Source organism: Odocoileus virginianus, chromosome 1 (genome assembly GCF_023699985.2).
Source record: "Odocoileus virginianus isolate 20LAN1187 ecotype Illinois chromosome 1, Ovbor_1.2, whole genome shotgun sequence".
Taxonomy (NCBI): Eukaryota; Metazoa; Chordata; class Mammalia; order Artiodactyla; family Cervidae; genus Odocoileus; species Odocoileus virginianus.
In genome coordinates this window covers 1,868,546-1,884,829 of record NC_069674.1, presented here as the reverse complement: position 1 = coordinate 1,884,829, position 16,284 = coordinate 1,868,546, and positions in this window count along the sequence as shown.

The window sequence follows — 16,284 nt, the reverse complement described above, 5'->3', positions numbered from 1 at the left end:
CGGAGGACCTCGCTGTCCCAGGACGCCCGCTCCTGCGCGGGCCGTGCGGGCAGGACCCTGGGGACCGGGAGCGCGGGGCCCGGCGAGGACGCGGACCGCCCGACGGGAAGCCCGACGGGGGGCGTGGAGCCCGAAGGCTGGCGGGAGAACGGGCCTTTCGGGCTCACGCGGGTCTGCAGAGGACCTGGGGGCGGACGCCCGCAGCTCCAAGCCCAGACGGGCCTGCTGCCACCACGTCGGCTCCAACAGTCCCGCTCACCCAGAAAGGGAGGCGCGGAGACGACGGGCAGGGGGTCTCTCGGCAGAGGAGGAGCTTGCTGTTCCGTTCCCCCCGGAGCCCCGAGGCGAGCGAGGCCACAGCGCTGCGTTCCCCGGAAGCAGGACACCCGGGCCCCTCTGCTGACCTGGCCTCGAGGCCCGAGCCTACTGTCGCCCCAGCTCCCTCCTGCCTACGTTCTGTGAGAGCCCAGTTAAGCTCGACACTGGTATCGGTGCTTCTGCCTCGGAGATAAAAATAACCGGCGGAGCTGAACGGAGTTCTGCCCCAGTTTATTTAAGGCATAATCTCAAGCATCCCTTTGTCCTAATTACGGCACTGCTCCCTGAAGGCGGGAGCGCAGAGAAAACCTGAGCGTGGGGCCACGTTTTCTTTCCGATCTTCGGTGTGACTCTCTCAAATATTTACAGACCTTCCCAGAGCGGGGGGGCTTCCCCGGTGGCGCTGTGGTAAAGAGCCCGCCTGCCAATGCAGGAGACCTAAGAGACGCGGGTTCCATCCCTGGCTCGGGAAGATCCCCTGGAGGAGGGCATGGCACCCCACTTCAGTCTTCTTGCCTGGAGAATCCCAAGGACTGAGGGGACTGGCGGTACAGGCCATGGCCTCACAAAGAGGCGGACATGACTGGGTGACTCCCACACACGCAGAGTGGTGGGGTAAGAAGGCTCAGTTTTGCCTCTTGGAGAAGAAAGTGGGGAGAGATGAAGCCAGGCCTTCCTGAGGAGCCAGAGGCTCAGTTCTTCCAAGTTCAAGAGCCGGTTACGCTCTTTAAACGTGGTGACAGCCCCTCAGTATTTGTCGCCATGGGCCACCTTGCCTTTCGTGAGGACCGTACACACACCTGGGGGCTCAGAGCACCACGGGCGATGCCCAGCACCAGCCACGGCCGTTGGAACTCGCTGCCCGGACAGTGGTCCTGTGGGTTGTGAGCCTGCTGAACTTCTCATCTCACAGCAAATTTCATGGAAATCCATTTTTTTAATTTATAAATATATATATGTATATATACATTTGAACTCTAATCCACCTGCAATGCAGGAAATGTGGGTTCAATTCCTGGGTGGGGAAGATCCCCTGGAAAAGGAAATAGCAACTCACTCCTGTATTCTTGCCTGGAGAATCCCATGGACAGAGCAGCCTGACCGGCTACGGTCCCTGGGGTCATAAAAAGTCGGACACGACTTAGCAACTAAACAGTAATATATAATTTATGGAAAAATGCTTAGGCAGACGTTCTGTTTCTGGACGTTCCGCAAATCCATCTGAAGGTGTAGCTTGAGGCCCTGAGTAAGGTAACTTATTCCACTGAAAGCAGAAAAACCCTTCCAGCAGGACTGGGAACAAACAAGTGGGACATTCCAGCAGCCTGAGTCACTTCCTGCCAGCCAGCCCCGCCCTCCGGTACTTCGGCCGTCCACCACTTCAGAGGCCTCCCAGGTACAGGTCTGGGTGGACCCTTCTTGCTCAGAGGCTGAAACGAGCGACACCATCTAGGAGTCCTCCCCTCAAGCCTCCCCACTGAAAACTCCTGAAGAAGCTGAAGCTTCATAAAATAGCTGCTCTATCCTAATGCAGATGGCGGGTGAGTGTGAGTTCACTTACTCTGTGAAACTTTTTCTCAAGCCTCCACTATATGAAAGGCAGCCCGCGCTGGGTCCTGGGGTCGGGGATTTGCTGCTGCACTATTAAATGTGATAACAATTAAATTTCTCTGTGTCCAGAATGGTTTATAACTTGCTCAAAGTGCTCCCCGCAGAGGATCCCTTCCGTGTGCCAGCTGCAAAGAATTTCATCACTTACTGTAAATCACACACATAAACAAATAAGAACATTATTTAAATGAGAGGCCCTTTACTTAGAGAAACCATATCACAGTTATTTCAAGATCCAATTAGATTTAAAGCTTCATTTGGGAAACAAGATGAAAATGAACTCTTCTCCTAAGGCCGCCTGGATCAGGGTCAACAGCGTGCCTCATTTGACTCCATCGAGCAACAAGTCTGCCCAGGTAACAGTCGAGCCAAAGGGCTGCGCCTGGGACCACGACACCAGGGAAGGAAGGGGGCGGGCCACGCTCACCACGCTCACAGTGACTTCTCCTTAACGCTGTTTAGGAAAAGGAACCGCCGACTTGGGGCTTGCCTGGTGGCTCAGACAGTAAAGAATCCGCCTGCCGTGCAGGAGACCTGGATTCAATCCCTGGGTCAGGAAGATCCCCTGGAGAAGGGCATGGCAACCCACCCAGTGTTCTTGCCTGGAGAATCCCATGGACAGAGGAGCCTGGCGGGCTACAGAACCCGGGGTCGCAGAGTCGGCCATGGCTGGTGATTCCCAGTACACTTGAGATGCAGAAATTCAGGGGTTAGACTAAAGTTTCTACAACAAAACACCCTGACATGTAAACATGCAGATGTCACCCTCTGAGGAGTCAGTGCTGAGTTTCCGGAACGTTAAAACAAGCCGTAAAATCACACGATGAGCCCCCCGACCTTGGCAGGACCGGTGAATCCCTGAGCGTGTGACGAGCAACTCAGGTGTCTGGAGACAACCTCCTATGGCTTGCCTGCTTCAAAAACACACAGCTCTGCCGTAAGCCTGTTGTATCAGCTCTCATTATTGCTTGAAAATTATGACAATGTAACTGTCCTCTGCTTTGATTTAAAATAAATGCAATATCAAGGTGTATTCACTCAGTCGTGTCTGACTCTTTGCCACCCCATGGACCACACAGTCCATGGCTTTCTCCAGGCAAGAATACTGGAGTCCGTAACCTTTTCCTTCTCCAGGGGGTCTTCCCAACCCAGACATCAAACCCAGGTCTCCGGCATTGCAGGCGGATTCTTTACCAGCTGAGCCACCGGGGAAGCCCATATATAATGTTACACATAACAGTACATAAGTATTTGATATCAACATAACATATTCATAAAACAGGCCATATGAAGAAGGGAAATGCTGAACATCAGGGCTCATCCATCTGAGAAAAGATTCTTTACGTTAAAGGAGTTTCTGGAAAGTGTTTTTGAACTTGAAGCTTCCGGAGGCATTGAAGCGTTGGTCTGTAAAGCAGGTGCTTCTTGACAAACCCCAGAGAAGGCGGCTAAGGCTGAGGGCGGCAGGACCCCGAGCTGGGCCCCTAGAGAGGACACCGGGTCAGGAGGGAGCGTCCACAGGCTCTGGGGAGACGGAGTCCCTGGAGCAGTCTCAGGGAGGAGAGCGGGAGTGGGTCGGTTCCCTGGGGTCCTCGCGGGTCCCAGCAGCACCCACCTGCTGCTCCAGCCAGGCCACCCTGGCCCGGAGGTGTGGGTGTCTGAGACGGTGTGGACACTCTGCGTGGACTTGAGGGCCCGGAGCGGCAGCGTGGCGTGGAGCCGCTGAGGCCGCCGCCCCATGTCCCTGGCCCTCCCAGCGGGCGCGCTCTCACCTCCCGACCTCTGGGCTCAGCCCTGCGGCCAGGTCAGGGCTCTCCTCCTGCTCTGCTCACGTGAGAGCCCGTGCCAGGCTCCAAGCTGGGGCCCCGACAGCAGGCCACGGGAACCCCCGCCCCGGAGCATCCTTCCCCCCGGCTGTCTGCTCGAGCCCGTCCCCCGGTACAGATTGACTGCAGGCCCAGCACACCATCGGCAGGGCTGGAGCCGGATGCGGGGGGAAGCTCAGGCCTGCTGACCAGTGGGAGAGAAAGGCAGAGCTGCAAAGGCTGGCCCTGGGAGGCTGGCTGTGGTGACCTCGGGGGCCAAGGCGCGGGGAGGTCAACTACCATCCCCGCGCAAGTCCTCACAAAGCAGGTACGGAGACAGCAACAGGGGTGCCGGCACACGGGAACCCCAGAGGACGGATGTGTGCCCCTCAGAGAGCAGCACTGTGCCCACCGCAGGGAGCTCTCTGCCCAGGGCAAGGAGGCCTTCTTGGACCTGGGGGACACACCGCTTTCTCCTTTCCTGACCTCCCTGACAGTCGTTCGTGCCGGCCAAGTGATGACAGGTCTTGTATTTCTGCCTGATGGTTTCATCTTCAAAAGCCCCCATGAACCAAAATAGGGTAAGACCCCCAGACCACATCTGCCATGCGCATGGCACCCAGTCAGCGAAACCACACACGATTTCAGGGTCAGAGTCGACGGCGAGGGCATCGGCAAACTCTGGAAATAAGTGACAACTTCCTCCCCATCAGCCTCCCCGGAGGACCCCCGCCTCACCCCGCAGGACCCGTACCCCAGGGCTCCTTCTGGATGGCCCCCTCTAGAGCAGCCCAAATCCACGTTCAAGCTGTTCCCAAAGGCCTGCCGGGTTTCCAATAAAGGGGTCGCTGTCATACACTTCCTGACAGCCCGTCTCCCCGTGCTAAACCCGAGACCCCGCCCACACGCCCACCCCCACCCTCAGTGATCTTCTGACCACAATCTGAGCTGGTCACCGTGTGCCCCAAAACTCCAACGTTTTCCAAGACCCCCCCAGACCAACCCCACACCTGCCCCTGCCCCCAGTGAGCCTTCGCCAAGCCCACACCTCGCGTCTCCGACCCTCGTCCCACCCCAGGGCCTTTGCACAGGCTGCTCCTCTCACAGAGTCCTCTGCCCTGGGCTCGGCTCCGCTGAATGCCACGCCCCCACACCGCTCCCCAACCCCTCTGCACGTCTTCACATGCTCTGCTTTTCCAGGCAGGTGACACTCACATTCTAGTGGGATTAACTGGCTAACGTCCACACTGTGGCAAGAATGCCCTCTGATGCTTGCACATCCCCTCTGCCCAGCAGAGTTCCGCTTCCTGCTGAAGTGCCCAGTGGGTGAATAAGCAACCAAGCAAAACAACCGACACATTAACTCCACGCTGCATGCGACCCAAGTGAGCTCCAGCGGAGGAGCGGATTTCTGTGCTTTCTGACTAAGACGACCCCTGCACGTCGGGGCTTTCCTAGGATGATGCACGAGCGCCTGGGTGAGGCGGCCTGTGGTGTCAGCACAGACGCAGCGGGGAGAAGAGCCCACTGTGAACAGAGCAGCTGAGCGCGCGTGCGATCCGGGCCCCGCAGGCTCGCAGCCCCGCAGGCTCGCCCTGACCGCGGAGATGAAGCGCCCCTGGAGTCTCACCACGTGGGCCACCTGGTTGCCAGCATCCGAGGGCCAGGGAGACCCACTTCCAAAGACCACTGGCCCAGGGAGGTGGAAGGGTCCCTACAGCCCCAACCCGGCAGGGAGGGAGCCGGTCTGCCGCTGGCCCCTCACCACCCCTCGCTGCTCCAGCCCAGGAGAAGTCACGGCCCACAGGGGGCGGCCCCCAAGTCCAGCACAGAGAGCCTGAGAATAGTCTGGAAGGCTCGAGAGAGCCGCCAGCACCCTTGTCATCCCTGCGGTCCCGCCCCCAAGGGCCAAGCATCGCCCTTCCGACCCCTGCGGTCTCCGAGTCCAGCAGTCCTCGCGGGCACGTGACATGAGCCTGGCACACACGGGCCCCCTGCCCAGTGCTGCAGTGGGCGCCCAAGGGCCCCCCGGCTGGCACACTCCCCCACCCTCCATCAGCATGACCCCTGATGCCGGGCTGGCATCCTAACCGCTCAGGGACTCGTGTCTCTTCCCCTTTTCCCTCTGAGGAGGTCAACGAGGAAACTGCAGGCATTGAGAGCAAGCCGCGCGCCTCCACATTCCCAGGACATGCTGCCAAGCCGGAGTTCTAAGCTAATCAGGTGAACCGACGTGACGGCACGCCGGGCGAGCCGAGGGCTGGCTTCCAGTGCATTAAGACGTTTTAGAGCTCGCTGGCAAGCCCCAACCTCAAAACCCTGATTATTTATTTATGCCCTTTTTTGTCTAAGAAGTTAAATCCCCAAAGCATCTCAATTTAGATCAAAAGCAATTTAGCAAACTTCACCTGGCACACCTGTGCCTTGTGACTTGTTAATTACCCGCTGAGCATTTCCAGGGCGGCAGGGACGAGCAGCCTCACCGGCTGCAGGGGGAGCCTCTGATACCCGCTCCCGGGACGGAGCCTTCCAGAACGCCCGAGGTGTTCACCCGGGGAGGTTCCCCATAGCCACGTGCATTTCTGCAAATTGCTTTTATTTTCCAGGGCGAGGAACTCAGAGCACCCAGCAAACAGACACATAAATGCAAGTGAGCCTGCTGACATGCTTCTTGGCTACCTGATCAAATTATATAATGGCACTAATATATCTTATCACCCGTGATCTATCGCACACAGGATCATTAAGTCCTAGCACCCCATTTATTTCTCCAGAGCCCCTGGTTTACAATTTGGCATTAGGATATTAGGAATAACAATAATTACTTGCTTTTTACATCGCTTCAAACGAAAGAAATCATTAAATTGCACACATGAAAAGATGATCTCATTTCTAAGATGTCTCTCTCAGCTTGCCTGCCCTTTGGTTTTCCTTTCCTTTCTTCTTTTTTCTTTTTCTTTCTCTTCTGTTCTTTCTCTTCCTTCCTTCCCCCCTCACACACTCTAAGCAATCATCAAAGTATCTTCTTCTGGAGCATAAGCAGTGTTTATGAATGCCAAGCAATTAAAAAGAAAGGGAGTTTATTACAGCAACCCAATGCAAAATAATTTTGTCTTTTCAGTGTGACGAGATGGAAAGCATGACCTTTACCAAGCTCCAGAGGCACAAAAAGCATCCAGTGCCATGCAGTACGCCGTGTTAGGCCAGGAGCTTCTCCACCTTAATTTTCTCCCTGCTCTTTAAGTTCAACTCTGAGAGAGCTGAATAGGCTGCATGCTTTGAGAACATCTAGAAAATTAAGATTACAAAATTTATTGGCTTCTGGAAGTCAGTAGCAAAGCCACAGCTCAATGCCTCACGACAGTGGCTTTCTGATCCTCCCCAAAGAAATTGCTCCCCCTTAAGCCCCCACAGTTCTTTATTTTTATCCCTCCCACAAAACTCGCCACGTTTTAACTTGTATCGTAATCGTAATTACGTCCCAGCTTATTCATTATGCCGTAAGCCCCTTTAAAGCCAGATTCTATCGCTGACTCCTCTCTGTATTCCTCCCCACCCCAAACTGCCTCCATCCCCTGTCCCCCACCCAGGGAGGAAGCAGTCGGTCCAGGCTGTGGTGGGGCCGCTAGGGTCTCATCCCGGGTCTTTACTCCCCTCCAGAACTGGCGGTATCTTCCCTACCAGCATGTATTTCCAATGGTATGTCCTGCTTTAAAGCTCGACTGGAATGTCTTCACAATAATTGGGATAATAATATCCCACCCTGCCCCCTGGCAATCCTACCCTGAGATGTTAGATCCTGATATGTTAGACCAGGTACACAGAGAGGAAAAGAAGGTGATCCTGACCATCACAATTAAGAGAATCTTATCGTTGTTGTTGTTGTCCAGTCGCTCAGTGGTGTCCAACTCTTTGAGACCCCATGGACTGCAGCACGCCAGACTTCCCTGTCCTTCACCATCTCCCAGAGCTTGTCCATCGAATAGGTGACACCATCCAACCATCTCATCCTCTGTCATCCCCTTCTCCTCCTGCCCTCAATCTTTCCCATCATCAGAGTCTTTTCTAATGAGTCAGCTCTTCTCATCAGGTGGCCAAAGTATTGGAGCTTCAGCTTCAGTATCAGTCCTTCCAATGAACATTCAGGGTTGATTTCCTTTAGGATTCACTGGTTTGATCTCCTTGCAGTTCAAGGGCCTCTCAAGAGTCTTCTCCAACACCATAGTTCAAAAGCATCAATTCTTCAGCCCACAGAAAAGAGAAAAATGAATAATCTCAAAAACCATCACTGCAGTTCAGTTCAGTTGCTCAGTCATGTCCGACTCTTTGTGACCCCATGGACTGCAGCCTGCCAGGCTTCCCTGTCCATGACCAACTCCTGAAGCTTGCTCACACTGATGTCCACTGAGTTGGTGATGCCATCCAACCATCTCATCCTCTGTCATCCCCTTCTCCTGCCTTTAAACCAACTCCCTTACAATTATACAATGGAAGTGACAAATAGATTCGAGAGATTAAATCTGATGGACAGAGTGCCTGAAGAACTGTGGACGGAGGTTCATGACATCATACAGGAGGCAGTGATCAAGACCATCCCCAAGAAAAAGAAATGCAAAAAGGCAAAATGGTTGTCTGAGGAGGCCTTACAAACAGCTGAAAAAAGAAGAGAAGCAAAAGGCAAAGAAGAAAAGGAACGATATACCCATTTGAATGCAGAGTTCCCAAGAACAGCAAGGAGAGACAAGAAAGCCTTCCTCAGTGATCAAAATCCATAATGAATAATAAATCCAGGTCCAGAAACCCAGAGGCCGCAGGAATGACCTGCCTGGTCTGTGTCCCTGCTCTTGTTCACAGATACACTTTGCGTTGATGTGGAACTAACAAAATACAATGTCCGCGGAGTGTCCTAGGACCTGTGGGTATGTGCACACCAGACAAGCCTCACCGTAATCTAGATTGCTTTGAGCAGACAAGACGTGTCTGTGTTCACTCTGCTCCACGGTCACAGGGTGACTGATGCCACGGCCACACATGGTCACCGTGCTGGACCGCAGTGAATAAAGCTGTGGCATCAGAATCAGGCATCAAGCACCCTCGCAGGTGGAGATCCTGGGTATCCCATGCCACGTCCGCAGCCTTGGCAACTTCCCTCTGACTCTGTCGATGGACGGGGCCACAGTCAGAGCTCTTCAGACTGGACTGTAACTGTCCAAGGAGAGTTTTATCCTAATAGACACCCCAGGACCTCCAACGGGTCACATAAAAACCACGGGAACTGGCAGGTGGACTCTGCCTCCCTCTTATATCTCAGAGACGCTCCAGGATCCAGCCAGAGGTGGGGAACAATTGTTTGAGTTACAGCCACGCGACACACCAAGGGTCCAATCAACCAAAACTGGTGAGGGACATGGTGTCAGCACTCCACTTTTTTCGGGGATACATACCCCCCACTCCTGGCCGACGGACTTACACAAAGTCGCTTTCTCCGCAAGGCATGCACAGAGCTCTTCCCTCACCGCTCCTGCCTAGAAGTAAACTGCTTGTGGCTGAAAACACAACTGAACAGACGAGGCAGGGGCCACTGCGCTAGAGTGAGTGAGGGCGCCTCCAGGGGGGCGCGGGGCCCGTGTCCTTGGCCAGTCGTCCATCATGGAGCCGCACCCATGAGAACAAAGCACTGCACACGAATGCTTACAGCCACGGCGTCTGCTCCCCCAGTTCTGGGGACAGAGCTCTGCGATCCAGGCGTCAGCAGGGTTTTCCTTCTGGACTGCCGAGGGGAGAACCTGCTCCGGGCCCGCCTGCTTCCCGTGGCCACCGGCAAGACTGGGCACTCCCGGGCTGTACCCTCTGCCCTTGGCATCACGGGCTTCCCCGTGCGCCTCTGCATCTGTGCCCTCGGGTTTAAAGCCCACCAGTTAACTCAGGCTGGCCGCGTCCTGAGATCCTGAACTGAGTAACACCTGCCAAGACCCTGTTTTTCAAGTAAGGTCACGTTCACAGGTCCTGGGCGACGGAAGCCCCATTGAGCCCACACGCACGCTCTCCTGGCTGCGCCTGTGCTGGGTTCTCCTGGCTGTGCGGGCCGCCCTCCAGCCGCAGCGAGCGGGCCCGCTCTTGCCGTGGTGTGCGGGCTGCCCGCTGCACGGGCTTCTCTCATCGTCGCTCCCGGGCTCAGAGCACAGGCTCAGTGGCTGCAGCACACGGGCTGAGTTGTTCCCGGGCCAGGGATCAAACCCACGTCTCCTGCACTGGGGGCCGGTTCTTCTCCACTGAGCCCCAGGGAAGCTATCAGGACCCTTAAAGGCCCTGGAGCCTTCTTTACCCTTATGTCTTCTGTATCTTCTCAGGAGCCTAACGACGTGGCGATCTCCTTGAGGACGTCCGACCTCAGCCGCTGCCAGATGACACCACGACTGACCAGCTGTTCCTGCAGAGCAGGCTGGACTTGCCTGTCCAAACTCCTGGGGAGCAAGAACAAAGGGGTTTTTCCCTACAGAATGGGCATACATTAGGACCTGAATGTTGAAAATTTTTCTTGTGATAGTTTGTGGCTGTTGTTCAGTCGCGTCCAACTCTTCGCAACCCCACGGACTGCGTCACGCCAGTCTTCCCCGTCCTTCACTATCTCCCAGAGCCTGCTCAAACTCATGTGCATCGAGTCGGTGATGCCATCCAACCATCTCATCCTCTGTCGTCCCCTTTCTCCTCCTGCCCTCAGTCTTTCCCAGCATCAGGGTCTTTTCCAATGTGTCAGTTAGCAGCATTGTTTCCGCAGGATCAGATGTTGGGAATGTGGAGAAGAGAGACAGGAGACGAGGAATCATCTCTCCAAACAGTCACTCCACCCAGAGCTGGGCACTCACGCTGCATGCACCCTGCATGGAAGAGAGGAGGGCGGAAGCCGGGCCGGTCCTCGAGCTCGTGACCTACTGGGGGTTCCCCCTGGCCCAGCAGGATTGGGGCACTCACACAGCCATGACGGGACCCCTTGCATGGCTGTGACCGCCACAGAAGGGCAGAGAGTCCCTCCACAGACAGAACAGGGGAAGACGTCCCAGAGTAAGAAGGCTGCGGAGGGAGAGGACATTTACTGCCAACGACCAGCCTGTGAAAAGGTTCAGGGAGATAAAGCCTGGGGGATCCTACAGGTTTGTGTTGGGACAGAAAGCGGAAGAAGATGAAGCTTAAAGGGCAAACTGCAGGCGATCTGGAAGCCACCTTGAGCCTCTATCCTGCAGGCAGCGGAGCGTGTAAAGCTCCTCCACCTCCTGGGCCTGGGGAGGAGCCCTGCCTGCCCCCCAGCATCTCTGCTCACAAAGGGCAGGCTGTGTGCTGGCAGCTCCGGGGTCTGCTGTGCCCATGGCGGGCTGGGGTACCAGCACCCCCAGACCTGTGCACTCCTCACCCACGCAGTCACCCCACCTTTACTTTCACTTTCCGCTCAGTGGCTTTTTGTGCACAAGGCCAATTTTTGCAGTTAGCTATTTGGGGACTGGAAGCAAGCCCCGGTCACACATTAGAAGCAATCAGAATAAAGCTGGTCGTAAAACCTCTCTTGGTAACTCACGCTCGTATTTATAACTTGTAAATAAGTCATGTATACTCCAGCTGTGCAGAAAGGCTGCAATGACAGGGTGAATAATAACACGATGAAAGGTTGTCAAACTGCAGCGTGTCTACCGCAGGGAAGATTTTAAGGTTTCATTTACGAAGAGAGCATGAGACCAGATTTACGAAAGGGGAGGAGGTCCCAGCCGGCCGCTAAAGCAGACAACGCCGTAAGACGCACAGTGGGGCAGGACAGTGGGTGACTGGAAGCAGCCCGCTGACCCTCCTTCTGGAAGGGCCTCGGGTTACCACGCCTCTCGCAGGAGACAGTCAGACCATCCTGCAGAGGAACTGGGGGCATCTTGCGTGAAAACTCTCAGAAAATGCAAAGGGATAGATTCATGTCAAACAGTTCTTGTCAGGGAAAGAGAAAGGAGCCTCCAGGCGCTGGAAAGACAGTGGAGGAAGTTCCCCTTTGGGTTCCTGCACTTCCTCCTCCTCCTGATTTGAATGTCAGTCTTTGGGGTGTCAGGAAGGTGTTCGGAAAGCAATAATCCCCCATGCAAAAAGCAGGGCTGGCAGAGAGCTGAGGTCATGGGGCAGCGGAGGAGGCTTGGGCCGGAGCCGGGAGGGCTGGGGGCACATCAACGAGTCTGCACTTAGAGCACCACAGCTTCCGGCTCCCCCGGCCCAGCAGCTCCTTGCGAGAAAGACGACTTGGACCAGGTTCAGAGCAGAGCGGAGCAACAACAATACTAAGAGGCTGGCTTCAAGGGTTGATTTAGGAGGAAAAGATTAAGGCCGCCAAGTGTGTACAGCGCTCCTAATCGTGGACTAAGCGAAGACAAGATAAACATCATCAGATATTTAAAGGGTAGAAGCAGCGAGGATAGAAGGGGATTATTTAGACGAGATTCTCCATTTATGCAACACGTTGTAAACTGTCATAAAGAGCTATCGGATGAGGACTTGGCTCCCTTAGAGGACTTGGGAGTGAACTTCAGCGGAAACTCAAGAGCCTGCACCCGCCGCCCTCCCGAGAAGTAAGGAGGCCGCGGAGGGGCGGGCCCGCTCCAGCGCAATGTGAGCCGCGCGTTCACGCTAGGACACGCCGGGAGTGACCTGGAGTCGCGGCTCGGCCCATCGTGGTCTCCGGGTTCTTTCCCGGGGCCCGGGCGGGAGGGGGAGGCTGCCGTGCGGCCCCACCCCCCCGGGAGGCCACGCCCCTGCCCCGGCACACGGCTGCAACTCCGAGCGCCGCGGTCTCACCACCCACCCTGGTCCCGCCGTTTCCCACCATCAGTGGGACCTCCTGGTGCTCAGCCAGCTCTAGTCGCCCTCACGGTTCCTCCTGGGCTGGGTTTGGCTCTGCCCTGCGTCGGCTCCGGCCCTTTAGCGACCCTCCATACGTGCGGGGGCTCTCTCTTCCCGGTCATGTTCATCGGTCCCGTACATGAAACCAGGATATCCTCCCATTAATTAAAATCCCCTTTTGTGCGCCATAGAAGAGTATTTAAATTTTCTTCTGAAGGTCTTTATGCATTCTCTGTCATGTTAAGTTCTGGATACTGAAGAGCTGGGTGGCTATTCTGAATAGTGCCTTATTTATACTATATAATCCAACTGTTTGCTATGAATGAGGAAAAACACTACTGAGAACTGTAGGTTAATTGTATTAATAATCCAGGTTCTTTACTAGGCCCTGTTTGGTTTCAGTAATTTATTCATTAATTCTGCTGGGTTTTCTCTATAGATAATCATCATGTGAAAAATGACAGTTTTGCCTACCTTCTCACATTTTTATACCATACATCCTTGCATTTATTTGACATGTACAATTTCTCTGTTCAGGAGAGATGTTGAAAATTAACACAGATAACAGTCATCCATGTCTTAACCCTGGGCTTCCCCAGTGACTCAGAGGTAAAGAAACCAGCTGTAAAGCAGGAAACACAGGAAACACGGGTTCGATCCCTGGGTCGGGAAGATCCCTGGAGGAGGGCGTGGCAACCCACTCCAGTGTGCTTGCCTGGAGAATCCCATGGACAGAGGAGCCTGGAGGTCCACAGTCCATGGGGTCGCAAAGTGTCAGGCACGACTGAAGTGACTGAGCACACAAGCACATGTCTTGATCCTAATCACAAAGAAATAATCTAAGGTTTTTCCACAAACCACACTGCTCACTGTTCATTTTCGTTTATGCAGACCTTATAAAGTTAAGGGAGCTTTTCCATGTCCATTCCTTGTTTCTGAGGAGCGTCTTCACAAGCAAAGGTCAGGTTTCATCAAATGTGGTGCTCCTGCACCAACTGCAGTGTCAAACGCTTCTCCTTTAGTCAGCCACGTATAGAGCACCGAGGAGAAACCCCTGCTGAGGACACGTCCCTGCTTTCCCAGAGAAGGCGTGCTTGGCCAGGACGCATTCCTGCTTCAGCGCTGGAGGGAGCGAGCCAGAAGGACGCACAGAACGCACAGGCGTATGTACGTGGTCTCGGGTCTCGGGTCTCAGGTCCCCGAGACTCCCTCAGAGGCTCCTGCACTTGGCCCCTCGTGTGGAAGTTCCCGCCCTGGTCCCACAGGCATGGGTCCCAGAGCACCCTGGTCACAACTCACAGGTCCTGTCTTCACCGAGGCTCCCTGACCCCCCAGACCTCCCCCAGGTACCCCCCACCACGGCCCACGCTGCCAAGTGCTCATGGATCTTCCCACCGATGCTGGGTTCTCCCGACAGAAGAAGGCACCTTGGGAACAGCCCTTCTCTGCCCCGCTGCCCACAACACCCTGGAACCCGACAAATTGACAGATACATTGGCGTTAACAAGTGGCAGGTGGCCGCAGAGACTCCATGTACAGGCCTTTTAAGTGGGTTAAAGCACGAAAGATGGCAGAGGACAAGGGGAATTGCTGATGACCTAAAGCTCTCTTAAAAGGCTACATGGCACTCAGGGCTGTGTGAGAAAGACAGACAGACCCCAGGCCCATGCACAGCCCCCTGGAGATGTGTGTTTACAGCAGACATCACTACAGAAGTCTGGGGGGATCCCTCTAGAAACCACCACTGGCACAGGTGTTGGAGCCATCACCCTGCCCATGCAGTGAGCACCAGAGGAGATGCACAACCCAAGTCCCCCTAACGCCTGGAGCTGGAGCGACGGTGGGGGGAGCTCCGCCCGCCAACAGCCCCATGGCAGAGCGAGGCAGGTATGACCACCACCCGGGGATCCCACAGGGAGAAGGCGTGCAGCATGGGGTGTCCCAGAGGCACCCAGAGCGGCTCCCAGGTGTGGGGCAGGCAACGTGGCCAGCAGAGAGGTGAGGAAGGGCCCAGGTCAGAGCCAACTGAGGCAGCTCCCTGGAGACTGCGGGCAGCCCCATGACTCTGCAGAGGGACATCCCGGAGCCTGAGCGGGAACTGTCCGGAACACCCCCGAGTGGAAGCGGGCCGGGGGGTACAGGGCGCCCTCAGCTGGCTCCCCGGAGGCTCCGGTCTCTCTCCTTGGCTGGCCTCCATCACCACAGCAGCACATCGTCAGGGTGAGATGATCTGTGCTTGGAACATTTGCCCTGCACTGTGCAGGCACTTCCCTGGGAAATGCTGCAGTCCTGCGAATGGGGGGAGAGCAGGGACCCTCCCTCTGGCAGGAGGACACCAGGACACCATCCAGAGAGGATGAGGTCTTCACTCCACGTGGACCTGCACTCAGGTGAGTTCCAACGTGGCTGAAAAAGCCTTGCGCTCCATCATTCCTGACATGGACCTTCTTCCAGAGACGCAAAAGCGCCTGCTCAGTCACTCAACCACGTCTGACTCGTTGCGACCCCATGGAGTGTGGCCCACCCGGCCCCTCTGTCCATGGGATTTCCCAGGCAAGAATACTGGAGTGGGTTGCCATTTCCTCCTCCAGGGGGTCTTCCCAACCAGGGATTGAACCCAAGTCTCTTGCATCTCCTTCATAGGCAGGCAGATTATTTCCCACTGGGCAAAAGGGACCAGGTACCAAGGAGCTACTGTGACCAACGCAGTCCTTGACTCAGAGGAGGGAGCAGAAGGTGCCAACAAGACCCGCTGGGAGGCAGCTTCGGTTTGCAGTCGCCGAAATGAACAAGCGGTTGTTAGCTGTTCATTATCGACTTGGCCAACTAAAAACTGAATCCCTCACACCATTGGGAAAACCTCTCACTTCTCCATATTTTGTGTGCTTCCCACAGACTTTGCTAAAATGCTGACGGCCTTCACACCATATGATCACGGATGGCTTCTCCCCCATTATCCAGCATGCTGTGTCCGTCCTTAACGGCTTGGATTATGTTATCTATTTATTTAGCAGCAGATGGTGTGGTTTTTTTGAAGGCAAGGATGAACTCAGACGCAGGCTAGTATGTTTTTTTAGTTCTACAACTTCTTGTGATTCTAGAAATCGTCTCCTCAATCTGCACTGAGTGAAATCTCCGCCGTATCCCTGTTCTCCGGCGCGTATCCTCAGTTCACCTCATCAGGTGTGTGGATGTCTGCTCCCCGGCGCTGAGGGCCGAGAGGTGGGCCCCCCGAGAGCATGCGGGGCCAGGCCGGGGCGCCCTCCTGCACCATGCCCTCTGCCCTCTGCTTATGTATCTGGGGACACGTGTTAACACCCCTCCGCACTCTGCCACCTTCCGCCATCCTCGGGGTGAAAAGCTCCAACAGTCACGTCCACCCTCACGTCCAGAACCTCCTTTCCTCTGTGCTGCATGCGTGGAGACGGCACCACTTGAGTAGATTTCTGAGGATGCTGTGAAATCAAGACCACACGAAGACCTGCAGGGGCCAAGAGTTCCTCAAAGGACTGTTGTTCCCCCGTATTTAATTCAATCGAAACTCTCATTCTGCAAAATAAAGAAGCTCAACAAGATCTGGGGGTCTCCTGACAGTGCAAAGCTTTAAAACAATCAGTTCTCCCCAAGACTGCCTTTTCTCTCTGGACGGTGGAGCCTCAGTTTGGGGGGACCTAGAAAAGACCCT